This window comes from Rutidosis leptorrhynchoides, chromosome 3 (genome assembly GCF_046630445.1).
Source record: "Rutidosis leptorrhynchoides isolate AG116_Rl617_1_P2 chromosome 3, CSIRO_AGI_Rlap_v1, whole genome shotgun sequence".
NCBI lineage: Eukaryota > Viridiplantae > Streptophyta > Magnoliopsida > Asterales > Asteraceae > Rutidosis > Rutidosis leptorrhynchoides.
The window spans coordinates 306,551,673-306,574,366 of record NC_092335.1 but is presented as its reverse complement, the minus strand read 5'-3'; positions in this window follow the sequence as shown (position 1 = coordinate 306,574,366).

Sequence of the window (22,694 nt, the reverse complement as noted above, 5' to 3'; positions counted from 1 at the left end):
TACCTAGATAAAGGATAGTTGTTGGTTTAAGCTAATGGTCCTAAGTGCGGTAAAGTAAATAAAGTGGAAGGATATCCGGAGTATGCAGATCAGGGAAATGTTGACCAAGATATTAGTTTTGGGTTAGGGAAAGGTAATTATGCTTATGTTTAAGGCTATGTTTGGAATGATGTAGATTGTAGTGACCCAAACTTTTCCATGTTTATATATATATTAAATGAAATTGTTATTTACATGATTAAGTGTTTCCAACATGTTAAGCAATCAAACTTGTTAAGACTTGATTAATTGAGATAGGTTTCATATAGACAATTGACCACCCAAGTTGACCGGTGATTCACGAACGTTAAAACTTGTAAAAACTATATGATGACATATATATGGTTATATATATAGTTAAAATGATATTATGATAAGTAAAATATCATTAAGTATATTAACAATGAACTTCATTTGTAAAAACAAGACTACTAACTTAATGATTTTGAAACGAGACATATATGTAACGATTATCGTTGTAACGACATTTAATGTATATATATATATCATATTAAGAGATATTCGTATATCATAATATCATGATAATATAATAATTTAAAATCTCATTTGATATTATAAACATTGGGTTAACAACATTTAACAAGATCGTTAACCTAAAGGTTTCAAAACAACACTTACATGTAACGACTAACAATGACTTAACGACTCAGTTAAAATGTATATACATGTAGTGTTTTAATATGTATTCATACACTTTTGAAAGACTTCAAGACACTTATCAAAATACTTCTACTTAACAAAAATGCTTACAATTACATCCTCGTTCAGTTTCATCAACAATTCTACTCGTATGCACCCGTATTCGTACTCGTACAATACACAGCTTTTAGATGTATGTACTATTGGTATATATACTCCAATGATTAGCTCTTAGCAGCCCATGTGAGTCATCTAACACATGTGGGAACCATCATTTGGCAACTAGCATGAAATATCTCATAAAATTACAAAAATATGAGTAATCATTCATGACTTATTTACATGAAAACAAAATTACATATCCTTTATATCTAATCCATACACCAACGACCAAAAACACCTACAAACACTTTCATTCTTCAATTTTCTTCATCTAATTGATCTCTCTCAAGTTCTATCTTCAAGTTCTAAGTGTTCTTCATAAATTCTACAAGTTCTAGTTTCATAAAATCAAGAATACTTCCAAGTTTGCTAGCTTACTTCCAATCTTGTAGAGTGATCATCCAACCTCAAGAAATCTTTCTTATTTACAGTAAGATATCTTTCTAATATAAGGTAATACTCATATTCAAACTTTGATTCAATTTCTATAACTATAACAATCTTATTTCGAGTGGAAATCTTACTTGAACTTGTTTTCGTGTCATGATTCTACTTCAAGAACTTTCAAGCCATCCAAGATCCTTTGTGTGATGACCCGGGAATTTCCGACCAAATTTAAACATAATCTTATATGATTCGACTCGATAAGCAAAGTCTATTAAACCGAGTCTCATTATGTTTGAACTATTTCATGATAACATTTGACCTTTAACTATTTCCGACGATTCACGAACCTTTAATTGCAACTAAGAATGTAAATATAAATAATTATATATAAAACTAATTATATTAGTATTAATGAACTATTAAGTAATTTTGTTATTATAAAAGATAACATTTAATAACTAAATATTTTCATTTTGAATATATATAGTATATTGTATATAAATGATTCAAACATATTTTACCAACGTTATCAAAATATTAAATGTACAATGTTATACTTTGTAGTTAATTGTTTAATATACATAATTAATCATCTACTCAACATTTAAAACATGATTTTATATATATGGTAGTATACATATATACATAAATATAACTATATATATATATATATATGATTTTATACATAATTATTATATTATGTATATGTAGAAATTTATAATATATCTATGATGAAATAATGTACTATTTTAATAAATATATATAATACTTACATATATAAAACATTTATATTTTTCATAATTACATACATAAGTATAATATAATTAGTATGTAAATAAATATTATAATATATTTATATTAAAATGCATAAATATATAATATTCAGTATATGTTACAATACATATTACATAATTATTAAATATTACATAATAATAGATGATATTAATAAATTAAATTTAAATATAAATATAGTTGTTGTAGTAATGTTATTTGTATCGTCAAATATCAATATTTGTATTCATAATATCACTTTATATCATATAAAGATGAAATTGGATGTATAAATTAGATTATTATTACTAATATTATTATTATCGATAAAATATTAATATTATCATAATTAGTATGGTATTATTATTATTATTATTATTATTATTATTATTATTATTATTATCATTTTTACAATTATTATTATCATTAATATTATATTTATCATTATTATTAATTTTATTAATATTATTAGATATTAATAGTATTGTTATTATATATTATTATTATTAATTAAAAAAAAAGCAGTAGGGATCTATATTATACGCTTGACCTCTGTATCCTTTATCTCTATTATTATTATTTTTTTTGTTTCTTTCCTGCTCCCAACTCGTGAACCTGTGTTGACATTTTCTCCATTTTTTATCAACCGATCTCTATTATTACAACATGATTATGTATAATTGCAAATCAAATAAAAAGGAAATCCAATGGGATTAAAGAGCACAGCGATATTTTTGTTTTCTTCTTCTCTGCACGCTCCAATTTTTTTTTTCTCTTAATTCAATTTCGAATAAAGTTTCAAAATCTAAAAATGCAGAAAGGTTAGAAATCTTTCTTTGAATCTATCTGCAAAATCTCAACTCTCAAATCTTTATATCGATCTTGAATTTTGAAGTCAAAGTTTAGTTTAAAAAAAGTCAACAATTGTTCTTGAGACAAATTCGCGTTCGTGTATATGTTTCTGATCAAATTGACGATTCCAGTAGTTTTTATACATGTTTAGAAAACTATTTCGTGTTATAAACATTATCTATAATGTTATCTATTACGAAATCAATTTTTTTTGTTTTGTTCCAAGAACCGACGCTGCAGTAGGCCTTAGTGTTTTTTTTTTATTTTAGAACCCAAATTATTTTTTTTTCTGTAATGTTTTGAAGCTTTAAAGGGAACCCCGATTTTTTTATTTTTTTTTTTGGTTATTGATGTTTTGTTGAATCCATGAGACTTGTGGAGAAGAAGAGGAATAGAAGAAAAGCAGTTTATATATAAAATTAAAATTCGATATTAGTACAGAGAATCAGAATTGGTGGGATGGTCGAGAGTGTTTGCGTGTGAGCATGTGGTCACGAGATCGAGTCCAGAGGACGGTAGTTTCTTTTTTTTTTTTGAAACTCTTTTCATGTGAGGTAGTTTTCTTTTCTAATTTTTTTATTGTTATTATATATTAATTATTATTAGTATTATTATTATTATTGTGATTGTTTTGATTGTTATTGTTATTGTTATTATTAGTATCATACTTGTTATCATATTTGAAAGTATTATAGACATTACTATTATTATTATGATAGGTATTAATAATATTATTATTAGTAATAAACTTATCATTTTAGTATTTTATCATCATTAGGATTATGATTATGATTATCATTATTATTATTATGAAGGAAATAAAAATATATTATTATCATCAATATTAGAATTTGTACCGGTTTATAAATAATAGTATCATCAGTACATTTACAATTAATAATATCATATTTATCAGTATCATCATTAATATTTACTAGTATTATTATGATTATCATTTATCATTTTATAAATATTAGAACCCTTATTATTAACATAAGTATGGTATTAGTATTAATATTATTTTAGAGTTATTATTATTAGTATCATTAACAGTTATCATTTTCATTTTTTTTGCTATTAGTATTATCATTATTAATAAAATTATTATTATTATTAGTAAATCATTATTATCTAAATTATTATTTTAACAAATAAATCTTTTGTACACTATATATATACTTATGGTATATACTAGGATTGTATTAATAATTCACATAACAAACTAATAAAATTTCATAAATACAATACTAACCACAAATATATGTATATAAATATATTAATGTCACTATTTATATAAACGTAAATCATTATAGATATATACATAAAATCGATATATATATAAAATATAACTTAAAATATAATATAAGTATACGTTTTAAAATAAAGGTTGGAATAAATTCTACAAAACTATAATATATAAATAATACATATTAATAAATGAAATTTTGTAACTTACATTATACGTATTAATATATACACAATTGATATAGGTTCGTGAATCCGAGGCCAACCCTGCATTGTTCAATGACGTCATATGTATTTTTACTACAAAATACAGTATCGTGAGTTTCATTTGCCTTTTGGCCTTTATATTTTTGGGCTGAGAATACATGCGCAACTTTTATAACTATTTTACGAAATTGACACAAGTACGTGAAACTACATTCTATGGTTGGATTATCGAAGTCGAATATGCCCCTTTTTATTAAGTCTGGTAATCTAAGAATTAGGGAACAGACACCCTAATTGACGCGAATCCTAAAGATAGATCTATCGGGCCCAACAAGCCCCATCCAAAGTACCGGATGTTTTAGTACTTCGAAATTTATATCATATCCGAAGGAGGATCCCGGAATGATGGGAATATTCTTATATATGCATATTGTTAATGTCGGTTACCAGGTGTTCAATCCATATGAATGATATTTTTGTCTCTATGCATGGGACGTATGTTTATGAGAAATGGAAATCTGAAATCTTGTGGTCTATTAAAATGATGGAAACGATTGTTTAAGTTAAACTAATGAACTCACCAACCTTTTGGTTGACACTTTAAAGCATGTTTATTCTCAGGTACGAAAGAAATCTTCCGCTGTGTATTTGCTCATCTTATAGATATTACTTGGAGTCATTCATGGCATATTTCAAAAGACGTTGCATTCGAGTCGTCGAGTTCATCAAGATTATTATCAAGTCAATTATAGTTGGATATATTATGAAATGGTATGCATGCCTGTCAACTTTCGATGTAATGAAAGTTTGTCTTTTCAAAAACGAATGCAATGTTTGTAAAATGTATCATATAGAGGTCAAGTACCTCGCGATGTAATCAACTGTTGTGAATCGTTTATAATCGATATGGACTTCGTCCGGATGGATTAGGACGGGTCTTCACAGTTGGTATCAGAGCGGTGGTCTTAGCGAACCAGGTCTTGCATTAGTGAGTCTAACTGATAGTCGTTAGAATGCATTAATGAGTCTGGACTTCGACCGTGTTTGCATGTCAAAAGTTTTGCTTATCATTTAGTGTCGAAAAATTATTTGCTTATCATCCTTAAAGTCTAAGACACGTCTTACTGCCTTTATTGCATAGACAGTGTATAGTTAAATTCATATCTTAGCGTATCTGTTATTGTTACCTTTGCCTGACAGCTTCCGTAGATTCCTCCATAGCTTATGGGATTTTAGTATTATATATGCATATGTAAATTATGTATTGCAGGGTACTAATCTACATCCTATAATCTATTTCTTATCGAAAATCCTTCATCTGATCGTACGAGATGAATCCCTCAACCAGTTCGAGTCCATCAGATTTCGATAGCTATTTCGATAGTTATTCCGACAGCTATTTCGATATGGATTTCCACTCGAGCTCCGAAAGCAGAGTAACCGGAATGAATCGATCAATTAGCCATCATCTATTCTGAATGAATTGGAGATGGGTTCGTAGTCGACTTAATCAATGGAAACGCGAAGAAGGCGATCATTTCCACTAACCAAATTCACCTCTTGACAATGAACCTAAAACGTTTACCGGCGAACCTGTTCGAGACACCATTTTCTCTCTCATTTCCAAAGTATCTCATCACGATCATATACTATCTCAGATTCTAAACCTCATTCATCCGCTCGTCCGAACCGACAATCATCCCGGTGTAATAGAAGAAGTTAACGAACTTCGCGCATAAGTTGTAGTCTTGGAAAATATGGTGCAAAACGTACCAGCTTCATCCAAATCACCGGCACCAACAGTACCACCAACAACCCAAATTTCAATATCACATGCCTCAACATCTCAATCTATACCTCGAGTATAATCATCATTCTACATGACATTCTACATCAGTTATCTTCGTTCGACATGGTGATTATGTAATCTCTAATGTTTTAGAGATTATTTATTCTAGTTCCAACTGAAAACTAAATGAGTTTAATATCATGTTAACTCATTAAATTCATGATTACATCTGAAGAAAATATATATGTATATATGTTTTCATAAAGATTGTAATTAAAAATTCTTTTGTACAAACTGTTAATAATAAAAATATTTTAACGGGTAGGTAATACCCGAGGAATATTTAAATTTCACATTAATAAGTTACACTGTATATTCTTCGAATCTGATTCAACAGTTATTCACTATCCTATTTACAACCACCGGGATACTTATCCGTTCACCAAAGAATAACTATTTTTATTCAAATTCAATTTCATATTTGAATTTTGACCTATCAGAATCCAACAAGTGGCATAATGAAGAAATAATGGACACAATAAAAATTGATTAGAAACAGACTAATTAACAATATTAAATTTTATTAAGAAACCACGCTAACAAAATCCTAGCTAACTGTTCCTAGCTAACTGTTAATTCCGTATTACATTTTATTTATCGCAATTTATTTATCGCAATTTATTTATCGCAATTTATTTTATCGCAATTTATATTCTCGCAATTTTATTTATTGTCATTTAATTTCTGTTATTTACTTTACGCACTTTATTTATCGTCATTTAATTTCTGTTATTTATTTTACGCACTTTAAATATCGGGACACGTATACAAGGTTTTGACATATCATATCGACACATCTATATATATTATTTGGAATCACCATAGACACTCTATATGCAGTAATGATCGAGTTCTCTATACAGGGTTGAGGTTGATTCTATAATAATATATATACTTTGAGTTGTGATCGAGTCTGAGACATGTACACGGGTCACGATACGTATTAATTAATTCAAATATTATATATTAAACTATATATGAATGATTGCACTGTCAACTGTGGACTATCGACTGTGGACTAATAACATTGGACAATTAAAATGAATTAAAATATTGAATATAACATATGAAACTAAACAATTCTTCAAGTTTGCCACTTGATTTCGTCTTAAACCTCATTTGTATCTTCACGATTACATTCTGCGTTCAAACCTTTCATGATTCTTGAAAACACCTCAATCGATAGGATGAATCAACCGCACTTTATCTACGGAAGGAAAGATTTATGCATATAGTTATGCACCTGAGAAACTCTCGGCAATTGTGTAAAAGTTCAACACGTAGCCGCGTCAGATCCTTTGGCATTTATTAACAAAAACAACTTTGCGATCCCTTTTCAAAATTAGCCAATTTTGTCACAGCTCCAACAAGTCAACTTCGACTTTTCGTACGAAACAACCTTATTATAACGTTTATATATACGCGTGCTCTTTTATTGTTACCAGGTAACCTTTCATATTCCATCATATTACCATCAGCGTTTAATCATCTAAAAACACAATTCTCCTGAAACCACCTCGGATTAATAACCGATGATTCAGATATCATAGCATTAAATGCAGAGGAAACAGAAAAATGGTAGATGGTCTAAACGGACAAAAGTTTGATGATAAAGAAAGGAGTGTTAGGAACGCTCGATAGAAAATTGGGTATTGAAAAACAGATTGAGTTACCCATGAAGGAGACCAAGGACAAATACAAGGACCAAATCCTATATTCAAAGGATTCAGGTAATTCTGGATCCGTTGAAATCTTTAGAGAATATCTTGCTCCGAAGTCATGTTAAAATCTTGCGGAAAATCTTTCTCCATCAACCGTCGAACTTAGAAATTCCAAAATATCATCATCAATATCTTTGATATTTCTGAGGATATTTTCATAAATATTCTCGTCCGAAATTATATACCTCTTCGTGCTTCCTGTGTATCAATATATTGGAAACATTCAATAGAAAATATAGTACCGAAAAGCAGATTATGCGAAACTATGAAGAAAGCCGTGGATAAATCACAAAGAATAAGTTTGACTTCAAAGAATCCAAATAATTCAATGTCTGCTAAAGTCTATAGTGAATAACTTGCTCCTTACTCTAAACCCTTGCAGACAATAGTTTCTATCATCCTATGATCTTAGATATTCTGAGATATTATCGTACCTTTCATTATAAATATCCTCCATATTTCTGGAGATATTTTTATAACTATTCTTATCTGAAATCATTAATCTTTTCGTGCTATCAGTATTACATCATATAGAAATTGTTAGTTTCTATATTCTGTAAATTTTCAAGCTTAAAATATGAATGTTATTGTAGTAATGATGGGGATATTCTTATATATGCATATTGTTAATGTCGGTTACCAGGTGTTCAATCCATATGAATGATATTTTTGTCTCTATGCATGGGACGTATGTTTATGAGAAATGGAAATCTGAAATCTTGTGGTCTATTAAAATGATGGAAACGATTGTTTAAGTTAAACTAATGAACTCACCAACCTTTTGGTTGACACTTTAAAGCATGTTTATTCTCAGGTACGAAAGAAATCTTCCGCTGTGTATTTGCTCATTTTATAGATATTACTTGGAGTCATTCATGGCATATTTCAAAAGACGTTGCATTCGAGTCGTCGAGTTCATCAAGATTATTATCAAGTCAATTATAGTTGGATATATTATGAAATGGTATGCATGCCTGTCAACTTTCGATGTAATGAAAGTTTGTCTTTTCAAAAACGAATGCAATGTTTGTAAAATGTATCATATAGAGGTCAAGTACCTCGCGATGTAATCAACTGTTGTGAATCGTTTATAATCGATATGGACTTCGTCCGGATGGATTAGGACGGGTCTTCACAGTTGGTATCAGAGCAACCAGTGGCCAAGTCTTACTTCCCGACGAAATCATGATGATCTTACTTGAACTTGTTTTCGTGTCATGATTTTGCTTCAAGAACTTTGAGCCATCCAAGGATCCATTGAAGCTAGATCCATTTTTCTCTTTTCCAGTAGGTTCATCCAAGGAACTTAAGGTAGTAATGATGTTCATAACATCATTCGATTCATACATATAAAGCTATCTTATTCGAAGGTTTAAACTTGTAATCACTAGAACATAGTTTAGTTAATTCTAAACTTGTTCGCAAACAAAAGTTAATCCTTCTAACTTGACTTTTAAAATCAACTAAACACATGTTCTATATCTATATGATATGCTAACTTAATGATTTAAAACCTGGAAACACGAAAAACACCGTAAAACCGGATTTACGCCGTCGTAGTAACACCGCGGGCTGTTTTGGGTTAGTTAATTAAAAACTATGATAAACTTTGATTTAAAAGTTGTTATTCTGAGAAAATGATTTTTATTATGAACATGAAACTATATCCAAAAATTATGGTTAAACTCAAAGTGGAAGTATGTTTTCTAAAATGGTCATCTAGACGTCGTTCTTTCGACTGAAATGACTACCTTTACAAAAATGACTTGTAACTTATTTTTCCGACTATAAACCTATACTTTTTCTGTTTAGATTCATAAAATAGAGTTCAATATGAAACCATAGCAATTTGATTCACTCAAAACGGATTTAAAATGAAGAAGTTATGGGTAAAACAAGATTGGATAATTTTTCTCATTTTAGCTACGTGAAAATTGGTAACAAATCTATTCCAACCATAACTTAATCAACTTGTATTGTATATTATGTAATCTTGAGATACCATAGACACGTATACAATGTTTCGACCTATCATGTCGACACATCTATATATATTTCGGAACAACCATAGACACTCTATATGTGAATGTTGGAGTTAGCTATACAGGGTTGAGGTTGATTCCAAAATATATATAGTTTGAGTTGTGATCAATACTGAGATACGTATACACTGGGTCGTGGATTGATTCAAGATAATATTTATCGATTTATTTCTGTACATCTAACTGTGGACAACTAGTTGTAGGTTACTAACGAGGACAGCTGACTTAATAAACTTAAAACATCAAAATATATTAAAAGTGTTGTAAATATATTTTGAACATACTTTGATATATATGTATATATTGTTATAGGTTCGTGAATCAACCAGTGGCCAAGTCTTACTTCCCGACGAAGTAAAAATCTGTGAAAGTGAGTTATAGTCCCACTTTTAAAATCTAATATTTTTGGGATGAGAATACATGCAGGTTTTATAAATGATTTACAAAATAGACACAAGTACGTGAAACTACATTCTATGATTGAATTATCAAAATCGAATATGCCCCTTTTTATTAAGTCTGGTAATCTAAGAATTAGGGAACAGACACCCTAATTGACGCGAATCCTAAAGATAGATCTATTGGGCCTAACAAACCCCATCCAAAGTACCGGATGCTTTAGTACTTCGAAATTTATATCATATCCGAAGGGTGTCCCGGAATGATGGGGATATTCTTATATATGCATTTTGTTAATGTCGGTTACCAGGTGTTCACCATATGAATGATTTTTATCTCTATGTATGGGATGTGTATTGAAATATGAAATCTTGTGGTCTATTATTATGATTTGATATATATAGGTTAAACCTATAACTCACCAACATTTTTGTTGACGTTTTAAGCATGTTTATTCTCAGGTGATTATTAAGAGCTTCCGCTGTCGCATACTTAAATAAGGACGAGATTTGGAGTCCATGCTTGTATGATATTGTGTAAAAACTGCATTCAAGAAACTTATTTTGTTGTAACATATTTGTATTGTAAACCATTATGTAATGGTCGTGTGTAAACAGGATATTTTAGACAAAATAGACACAAGTACGTGAAACTACATTCTATGGTTGAATTATCAAAATCGAATATGCCCCTTTTTATTAAGTCTGGTAATCTAAGAATTAGGGAACAGACACCCTAATTGACGCGAATCCTAAAGATAGATCTATTGGGCCTAACAAACCCCATCCAAAGTACCGGATGCTTTAGTACTTCGAAATTTATATCATATCCGAAGGGTGTCCCGGAATGATGGGGATATTCTTATATATGCATTTTGTTAATGTCGGTTACTAGGTGTTCACCATATGAATGATTTTTATCTCTATGTATGGGATGTGTATTGAAATATGAAATCTTGTGGTCTATTATTATGATTTGATATATATAGGTTAAACCTATAACTCACCAACATTTTTGTTGACGTTTTAAGCATGTTTATTCTCAGGTGATTATTAAGAGCTTCCGCTGTCGCATACTTAAATAAGGACGAGATTTGGAGTCCATGCTTGTATGATATTGTGTAAAAACTGCATTCAAGAAACTTATTTTGTTGTAACATATTTGTATTGTAAACCATTATGTAATGGTCGTGTGTAAACAGGATATTTTAGATTATCATTATTTGATAATCTACGTAAAGCTTTTTAAACCTTTATTGATGAAATAAAGGTTATGGTTTGTTTTAAAATGAATGCAGTCTTTGAAAAACGTCTCATATAGAGGTCAAAACCTCGCAACGAAATCAATTAATATGGAACGTTTTTAATCAATAAGAACGGGACATTTCAGTTGGTATCCGAGCGTTGGTCTTAGAGAACCAGAAAATTTGCATTAGTGTGTCTTATCGAGTTTGTTAGGATGCATTAGTGATTCTGGACTTCGACCGTGTTTTCTTTAAAAATGATTGCTTAACATTTTTGTTGGAAACTATATATTTTTAACATATGAATATTATGTGATATATTAATCTCTTAACGTGTTTGATATTATGTGATAGATGTCTACCTCTAGAACAAGTCCCATTGACTCACCTAATAATAATGAAGAGTCAAATGTAAATTGGAATTATTCGTGGACTGATTCACAAGTTCCCGAAGAGGAACCGGAAGAAGAGTCGGAACCGGAAGAAGAATCGGAACCGGACGAAGAATCGGAACCGGAAGAAGAATCGGAACCGGTGGGGGAAATAATAAAACGGTTAAGTAAAAGAGAATCCTCAACCAACCGACCAAGGTTAATTATGGTCAATGGTGTTTCCGCCAAGGAAGCAAAATATTGGGAGGATTACCAATTCTCCGATGAATCGGATTCCGACGAGAATTCCAATGATGTTATAGAAATTACCCCAACTGAATTTAAAAAGGCAAAAGAAAATAATAAGGGAAAGGGCATAAAAATAGAGAAATCTAATTCCAACCCCGATGAACTTTATATGTATCGTCAACCCCCGAAGTTCTTAAGTTGTAACAATGACCCGGGAACCTCTAAACCACCAGGTTTTTCTAAACCAATGTGGACAACGACGGCTCGTATTAGGGGAACGTCATATATCCCTAGAAACTTGGCAAAACGAACCAAAACCAAAGAAGAAGAAACGACCGAGTCAGAATAAGATAGTTGTATTCGTGTGGTGTAATATATGTAATATAGTGTTCTTATGCTTTATGATATATGTAAAAATTGCTTGTATTAATAAGTATTTTTTTATGAATCTAACTCTTGTCTATTTTACAGTTTAAAAACACAAAATGGATAGACAACCCAATATTTTAAGAGACCTACCCGGAGACATGATTGATGAAATCTTGTCTAGAGTCGGCCAGAATTCCTCAGCACAACTATTTAAGGCGAGATCAGTTTGTAAGACATTCGAAGAACGTTCCAAGAATGTCTTGGTTTATAAGAGACTTTCGTTTGAAAGATGGGGGATATCACATTGGGAAACCCATAAGTTACGATGTGTTTACTTTGACGCATATATTGCGGGGAACCCAAATGCTATTTTACGCAACGGGTTAAGAAATTATTTTGACTCAATATATCCGAATATTGGACTTCGTGATTTAGAAAAAGCGGCTAACATGCAACATAAAGAAGCATGTTATGCTTACGGATTAGTAATGTTCGCTTCTCACCAAAGTGAGAACAAGAACATCGGGCTACAACTATTAAACAAAACGTTTCCACAAGTGACGGAGTCGGTAATTGGGGTAAGAAATGAGGTTTTTAGATTATTACGGGACTGTTGGACATTACGTAACCCTCGTCCTTTTGACGACGTTACAACACGCTGTCTTATCAACGGCCATAACGGTTATGTTGCACAAGACCAAGGATGGGAAGTAGTCCTAGTAAAACCAGAATGCATGACTTGTTTCTGGACGTATGAATTACGTGTCTTCATTGCCTTTGCTGAACGACTTGTGTACTAGCTAGGATTATCTTCACAACTATCTTGTATCAAAATTATTGTGTGCTATATTTCATGCTTTATGTAAAATAAGCAGTATTGTAAGTTTGTAAAATATTGTATAAAAGTTTGAACGCGAAATATTATTATAATCAGTTTTTCATATAGAATTGTAGTAGTTGAATTGTATATTAGCTACTAAGTATAAACTTAACGGGTAGGTACTACCCGAATTTAAACTTATAAAACGCTAATATGAAGAAAAAGCTTTTATAAATGAGTTCATATTATGCTACGAAATACTAATAACTACTCTTAATATTCTGTATGATTAACTTGTTCCATTTAACTATTTTGAAGGAAATGGCACCGACTACTCGACACACCGTGAATATGAATGAAGAGGAATTCCGTACTTTTCTAGCTTCAAACATAGCCGCAGTACAGGCTGCGCTACATACCAACAATAACCTTGGATCTAGCAGTACAGGAAATCGTGTAGGATGCACCTACAAAGAATTCACTGCCTGCAAACCTTTGGAATTTGATGGAACCGAAGGACCGATCGGATTGAAACGGTGGACCGAGAAGGTCGAATCGGTGTTTGCCATAAGTAAGTGTACTGAAGAGGACAAAGTGAAGTACGCTACGCATACCTTCACAGGTTCTGCGTTAACATGGTGGAATACCTATCTAGAGCAAGTGGGACAAGGCGATGCGTACGCACTACCGTGGTCAGCATTCAAGCACTTGATGAACGAGAAGTACCGTCCCAGAACCGAGGTCAATAAGCTCAAGACAGAACTTAGAGGGTTACGAACCCAAGGATTTGATATTACCACGTACGAAAGACGATTCACAGAATTGTGCCTATTGTGTCCGGGAGCATTCGAAGATGAGGAAGAGAAGATCGACGCGTTTGTGAAAGGATTACCGGAAAGAATCCAAGAAGATATAAGTTCACACGAGCCCGCCTCCATACAACAGGCATGTAGAATGGCTCACAAACTAGTGAACCAGATTGAAGAAAGAATTAAAGAACAGACTGCTGAAGAGGCTAATGTGAAGCAAGTCAAAAGAAAGTGGGAGGAAAATGGTGATAAGAATCACCAATACAACAACAACAGCAATCGCAACAATTATCCCAACAATCGCAACATCAATCGCAACTACAACAAACGGCCCAACAACAACAATAACAACAACAACAACAGCAACTACAACAATCATCCCAACAACAATAATAACCGCAACAACAACAACAATCAGAAGCAGCTATGCCAAAGGTGTGAAAAGAATCACTCAGGGTTCTGCACCAAATTTTGCAACAAGTGTAAAAGAAATGGTCATAGCGCGGCGAAGTGTGAGGTCTACGGACCAGGGGTTAATAGAACGAAAGGAACAAATGGTGTCGGAACGAGTAATGGCGGAGCAAGTAGTGTCGGAGCAAGTTATGCCAATGTAGTTTGTTATAAATGTGGAAAACCGGGCCACATTATTAGAAATTGCCCGAACCAGGAGAACACGAATGGACAAGGCCGCGGAAGAGTTTTCAATATTAATGCGGTAGAGGCACAGGAAGACCCGGAGCTTGTTACGGGTACGTTTCTTATTGACAATAAATCTGCTTACGTTTTATTTGATTCGGGTGCGGATAGAAGCTATATGAGTAGAGATTTTTGTGCTAAATTAAGTTGTCCATTGACGCCTTTGGATAGTAAATTTTTACTCGAATTAGCAAATGGTAAATTAATTTCAGCAGATAATATATGTCGGAATCGAGAAATTAAACTGGTTAGCGAAACATTTAAGATTGATTTGATACCAGTAGAGTTAGGGAGTTTTGATGTGATAATCGGTATGGACTGGTTGAAAGAAGTGAAAGCAGAGATCGTTTGTTACAAAAATGCAATTCGCATTATACGAGAAAAAGGAAAACCCTTAATGGTGTACGGAGAAAAGGGCAACACAAAGCTACATCTTATTAGTAATTTGAAGGCACAAAAACTAATAAGAAAAGGTTGCTATGCTGTTCTAGCACACGTCGAGAAAGTACAAACTGAAGAAAAGAGCATCAATGATGTTCCCATTGCAAAAGAATTTCCCGATGTATTTCCGAAAGAATTACCGGGATTACCCCCACATCGATCCGTTGAATTTCAAATAGATCTTGTACCAGGAGCTGCACCAATAGCTCGTGCTCCTTACAGACTCGCACCCAGCGAGATGAAAGAACTGCAAAGCCAATTACAAGAACTTTTAGAGCGTGGTTTCATTCGACCAAGCACATCACCGTGGGGAGCTCCTATTTTGTTTGTCAAGAAGAAAGATGGTACATTCAGGTTGTGTATCGACTACCGAGAGTTGAACAAACTTACCATCAAGAACCGCTATCCACTACCGAGAATCGACGACTTATTTGATCAACTACAAGGCTCGTCTGTTTATTCAAAGATTGACTTACGTTCCGGGTACCATCAAATGCGGGTGAAAGAAGATGATATTCCAAAGACTGCTTTCAGAACACGTTACGGTCATTACGAGTTTATGGTCATGCCGTTTGGTTTAACTAATGCACCAGCTGTGTTCATGGACCTTATGAACCGAGTGTGTGGACCATACCTTGACAAGTTTGTCATTGTTTTCATTGATGACATACTTATTTACTCAAAGAATGACCAAGAACACGGTGAACATTTGAGAAAGGTGTTAGAAGTATTGAGGAAAGAAGAATTGTACGCTAAGTTTTCAAAGTGTGCATTTTGGTTGGAAGAAGTTCAATTCCTCGGTCACATAGTGAACAAAGAAGGTATTAAGGTGGATCCGGCAAAGATAGAAACTGTTGAAAAGTGGGAAACCCCGAAAACTCCGAAACACATACGCCAGTTTTTAGGACTAGCTGGTTACTACAGAAGGTTCATCCAAGACTTTTCCAGAATAGCAAAACCCTTGACTGCATTAACGCATAAAGGGAAGAAATTTGAATGGAATGATGAACAAGAGAAAGCGTTTCAGTTATTGAAGAAAAAGCTAACTACGGCACCTATATTGTCATTGCCTGAAGGGAATGATGATTTTGTGATTTATTGTGACGCATCAAAGCAAGGTCTCGGTTGTGTATTAATGCAACGAACGAAGGTGATTGCTTATGCGTCTAGACAATTGAAGATTCACGAACAAAATTATACGACGCATGATTTGGAATTAGGCGCGGTTGTTTTTGCATTAAAGACTTGGAGGCACTACTTATATGGGGTCAAAAGTATTATATATACCGACCACAAAAGTCTTCAACACATATTTAATCAGAAACAACTGAATATGAGGCAGCGTAGGTGGATTGAATTGTTGAATGATTACGACTTTGAGATTCGTTACCACCCGGGGAAGGCAAATGTGGTAGCCGATGCCTTGAGCAGGAAGGAGAGAGAACCCATTCGAGTAAAATCTATGAATATAATGATTCATAATAACCTTACTACTCAAATAAAGGAGGCGCAACAAGGAGTTTTAAAAGAGGGAAATTTAAAGGATGAAATACCCAAAGGATCGGAGAAGCATCTTAATATTCGGGAAGACGGAACCCGGTATAGGGCTGAAAGGATTTGGGTACCAAAATTTGGAGATATGAGAGAAATGGTACTTAGAGAAGCTCATAAAACCAGATACTCAATACATCCTGGAATGGGGAAGATGTACAAGGATCTCAAGAAACATTTTTGGTGGCCGGGTATGAAAGCCGATGTTGCTAAATACGTAGGAGAATGTTTGACGTGTTCTAAGGTCAAAGCTGAGCATCAGAAACCATCAGGTCTACTTCAACAACCCGAAATCCCGGAATGGAAATGGGAAAACATTACCATGGATTTCATCACTAAATTGCCAAGGACTGCAAGTGGTTTTGATACTATTTGGGTAATAGTTGATCGTCTCACCAAATCAGCACACTTCCTGCCAATAAGAGAAGATGACAAGATGGAGAAGTTAGCACGACTGTATTTGAAGGAAGTCATCTCCAGACATGGAATACCAATCTCTATTATCTCTGATAGGGATGGCAGATTTATTTCAAGATTCTGGCAGACATTACAGCAAGCATTAGGAACTCGTCTAGACATGAGTACTGCCTATCATCCACAAACTGATGGGCAGAGCGAAAGGACGATACAAACGCTTGAAGACATGCTACGAGCATGTGTTATTGATTTCGGAAACAGTTGGGATCGACATCTACCGTTAGTAGAATTTTCCTACAACAACAGCTACCATTCAAGCATTGAGATGGCGCCGTTTGAAGCACTTTATGGTAGAAAGTGCAGGTCTCCGATTTGTTGGAGTGAAGTGGGGGATCGACAGATTACGGGTCCGGAGATTATACAAGAAACTACCGAGAAGATCATCCAAATTCAACAACGGTTGAAAACCGCCCAAAGTCGACAAAAGAGCTACGCTGACATTAAAAGAAAAGATATAGAATTTGAAATTGGAGAGATGGTCATGCTTAAAGTTGCACCTTGGAAAGGCGTTGTTCGATTTGGTAAACGAGGGAAATTAAATCCAAGGTATATTGGACCATTCAAGATTATTGATCGTGTCGGACCAGTAGCTTACCGACTAGAGTTACCTCAACAACTCGCGGCTGTACATAACACTTTCCACGTCTCGAATTTGAAGAAATGTTTTGCTAAAGAAGATCTCACTATTCCGTTAGATGAAATCCAAATCAACGAAAAACTTCAATTCATCGAAGAACCCGTCGAAATAATGGATCGTGAGGTTAAAAGACTTAAGCAAAACAAGATACCAATTGTTAAGGTTCGATGGAATGCTCGTAGAGGACCCGAGTTCACCTGGGAGCGTGAAGATCAGATGAAGAAGAAATACCCGCATCTATTTCCAGAAGATTCGTCAACACCTTCAACAGCTTAAAATTTCGGGACGAAATTTATTTAACGGGTAGGTACTGTAGTGACCCGAACTTTTCCATGTTTATATATATTAATTGAGATTGATATTTACATGATTAAATGTTTCCAACATGTTAAGCAATCAAACTTGTTAAGACTTGATTAATTGAAATAGGTTTCATATAGACAATTGACCACCCAAGTTGACCGGTGATTCACGAACGTTAAAACTTGTAAAAACTATATGATGACATATATATGGTTATATATATAGTTAACATGATATTATGATATGTAAACATATCATTAAGTATATTAACAATGAACTACATATGTAAAAACAAGACTACTAACTTAATGATTTTGAAACGAGACATATATGTAACGATTATCGTTGTAACGACATTTAATGTATATATATATCATATTAAGAGATATTCGTACATCATAATATCATGATAATATAATAATTTAAAATCTCTTTTTATATTATAAACATTGGGTTAACAACATTTAACAAGATCGTTAACCTAAAGGTTTCAAAACAACATTTACATGTAACGACTAACGATGACTTAATGACTCAGTTAAAATGTATATAAATGTAGTGTTTTAATATGTATTCATACACTTTTGAAAGACTTCAAGACACTTATCAAAATACTTATACTTAACAAAAATGCTTACAATTACATCCTCGTTCAGTTTCATCAACAATTCTACTCGTATGCACCCGTATTCGTACTCGTACAATACACAGCTTTTAGATGTATGTACTATTGGTATATACACTCCAATGATCAGCTCTTAGCAGCCCATGTGAGTCACCTAACACATGTGGGAACCATCATTTGGCAACTAGCATGAAATATCTCATAAAATTACAAAAATATGAGTAATCATTCATGACTTATTTACATGAAAACAAAATTACATATCCTTTATATCTAATCCATACACCAACGACCAAAAACACCTACAAACACTTTCATTCTTCAATTTTCTTCATCTAATTGATCTCTCTCAAGTTCTATCTTCAAGTTCTAAGTGTTCTTCATAAATTCCAAAAGTTCTAGTTTCATAAAATCAAGAATACTTTCAAGATTGCTAGCTCACTTGCAATCTTGTAAGGTGATCATCCAACCTCAAGAAATCTTTGTTTCTTACAGTAGGTTATCATTCTAATACAAGGTAATAATCATATTCAAACTTTGGTTCAATTTCTATAACTATAACAATCTTATTTCAAGTGATGATCTTACTTGAACTTGTTTTCGTGTCATGATTTTGCTTCAAGAACTTTGAGCCATCCAAGGATCCATTGAAGCTAGATCCATTTTTCTCTTTTCCAGTAGGTTTATCCAAGGAACTTAAGGTAGTAATGATGTTCATAACATCATTCGATTCATACATATAAAGCTATCTTATTCGAAGGTTTAAACTTGTAATCACTAGAACATAGTTTAGTTAATTCTAAACTTGTTCGCAAACAAAAGTTAATCCTTCTAACTTGACTTTTAAAATCAACTAAACACATGTTCTATATCTATATGATATGCTAACTTAATGATTTAAAACCTGGAAACACGAAAAATACCGTAAAACCGGATTTACGCCGTCGTAGTAACACCGCGGGCTGTTTTGGGTTAGTTAATTAAAAACTATGATAAACTTTGATTTAAAAGTTGTTATTCTGAGAAAATGATTTTTATTATGAACATGAAACTATATCCAAAAATTATGGTTAAACTCAAAGTGGAAGTATGTTTTCTAAAATGGTCATCTAGACGTCGTTCTTTCGACTGAAATGACTACCTTTACAAAAATGACTTGTAACTTATTTTTCCGACTATAAACCTATACTTTTTCTGTTTAGATTCATAAAATAGAGTTCAATATGAAACCATAGCAATTTGATTCACTCAAAACGGATTTAAAATGAAGAAGTTATGGGTAAAACAAGATTGGATAATTTTTCTCATTTTAGCTACGTGAAAATTGGTAACAAATCTATTCCAACCATAACTTAATCAACTTGTATTGTATATTATGTAATCTTGAGATACCATAGACACGTATACAATGTTTCGACCTATCATGTCGACACATCTATATATATTTCGGAACAACCATAGACACTCTATATGTGAATGTTGGAGTTAGCTATACAGGGTTGAGGTTGATTCCAAAATATATATAGTTTGAGTTGTGATCAATACTGAGATACGTATACACTGGGTCGTGGATTGATTCAAGATAATATTTATCGATTTATTTCTGTACATCTAACTGTGGACAACTAGTTGTAGGTTACTAACGAGGACAGCTGACTTAATAAACTTAAAACATCAAAATATATTAAAAGTGTTGTAAATATATTTTGAACATACTTTGATATATATGTATATATTGTTATAGGTTCGTGAATCAACCAGTGGCCAAGTCTTACTTCCCGACGAAGTAAAAATCTGTGAAAGTGAGTTATAGTCCCACTTTTAAAATCTAATATTTTTGGGATGAGAATACATGCAGGTTTTATAAATGATTTACAAAATAGACACAAGTACGTGAAACTACATTCTATGGTTGAATTATCAAAATCGAATATGCCCCTTTTTATTAAGTCTGGTAATCTAAGAATTAGGGAACAGACACCCTAATTGACGCGAATCCTAAAGATAGATCTATTGGGCCTAACAAACCCCATCCAAAGTACCGGATGCTTTAGTACTTCGAAATTTATATCATATCCGAAGGGTGTCCCGGAATGATGGGGATATTCTTATATATGCATTTTGTTAATGTCGGTTACCAGGTGTTCACCATATGAATGATTTTTATCTCTATGTATGGGATGTGTATTGAAATATGAAATCTTGTGGTCTATTATTATGATTTGATATATATAGGTTAAACCTATAACTCACCAACATTTTTGTTGACGTTTTAAGCATGTTTATTCTCAGGTGATTATTAAGAGCTTCCGCTATCGCATACTTAAATAAGGACGAGATTTGGAGTCCATGCTTGTATGATATTGTGTAAAAACTGCATTCAAGAAACTTATTTTGTTGTAACATATTTGTATTGTAAACCATTATGTAATGGTCGTGTGTAAACAGGATATTTTAGATTATCATTATTTGATAATCTACGTAAAGCTTTTTAAACCTTTATTGATGAAATAAAGGTTATGGTTTGTTTTAAAATGAATGCAGTCTTTGAAAAACGTCTCATATAGAGGTCAAAACCTCGCAACGAAATCAATTAATATGGAACGTTTTTAATCAATAAGAACGGGACATTTTAAAACAAACCATAACCTTTATTTCATCAATAAAGGTTTAAAAAGCTTTACGTAGATTATCAAATAATGATAATCTAAAATATCCTGTTTACACACGACCATTACATAATGGTTTACAATACAAATATGTTACAACAAAATAAGTTTCTTGAATGCAGTTTTTACATAATATCATACAAGCATGGACTCCAAATCTCGTCCTTATTTAAGTATGCGACAGCGGAAGCTCTTAATAATCACCTGAGAATAAACATGCTTAAAACGTCAACAAAAATGTTGGTGAGTTATAGGTTTAACCTATATATATCAAATCATAATAATAGACCACAAGATTTCATATTTCAATACACATCCCATACATAGAGATAAAAATCATTCATATGGTGAACACCTGGTAACCGACATTAACAAAATGCATATATAAGAATATCCCCATCATTCCGGGACACCCTTCGGATATGATATAAATTTCGAAGTACTAAAGCATCCGGTACTTTGGATGGGGTTTGTTAGGCCCAATAGATCTATCTTTAGGATTCGCGTCAATTAGGGTGTCTGTTCCCTAATTCTTAGATTACCAGACTTAATAAAAAGGGGCATATTCGATTTTGATAATTCAACCATAGAATGTAGTTTCACGTACTTGTGTCTATTTTGTAAATCATTTATAAAACCTGCATGTATTCTCATCCCAAAAATATTAGATTTTAAAAGTGGGACTATAACTCACTTTCACAGATTTTTACTTCGTCGGGAAGTAAGACTTGGCCACTGGTTGATTCACGAACCTATAACAATATATACATATATATCAAAGTATGTTCAAAATATATTTAGAACACTTTTAATATATTTTGATGTTTTAAGTTTATTAAGTCTGCTGTCCTCGTTAGTAACCTACAACTAGTTGTCCACAGTTAGATGTACAGAAATAAATCGATAAATATTATCTTGAATCAATCCACGACCCAGTGTATACGTATCTCAGTATTGATCACAACTCAAACTATATATATTTTGGAATCAACCTCAACCCTGTATAGCTAACTCCAACATTCACATATAGAGTGTCTATGGTTGTTCCGAAATATATATAGATGTGTCGACATGATAGGTCGAAACATTGTATACGTGTC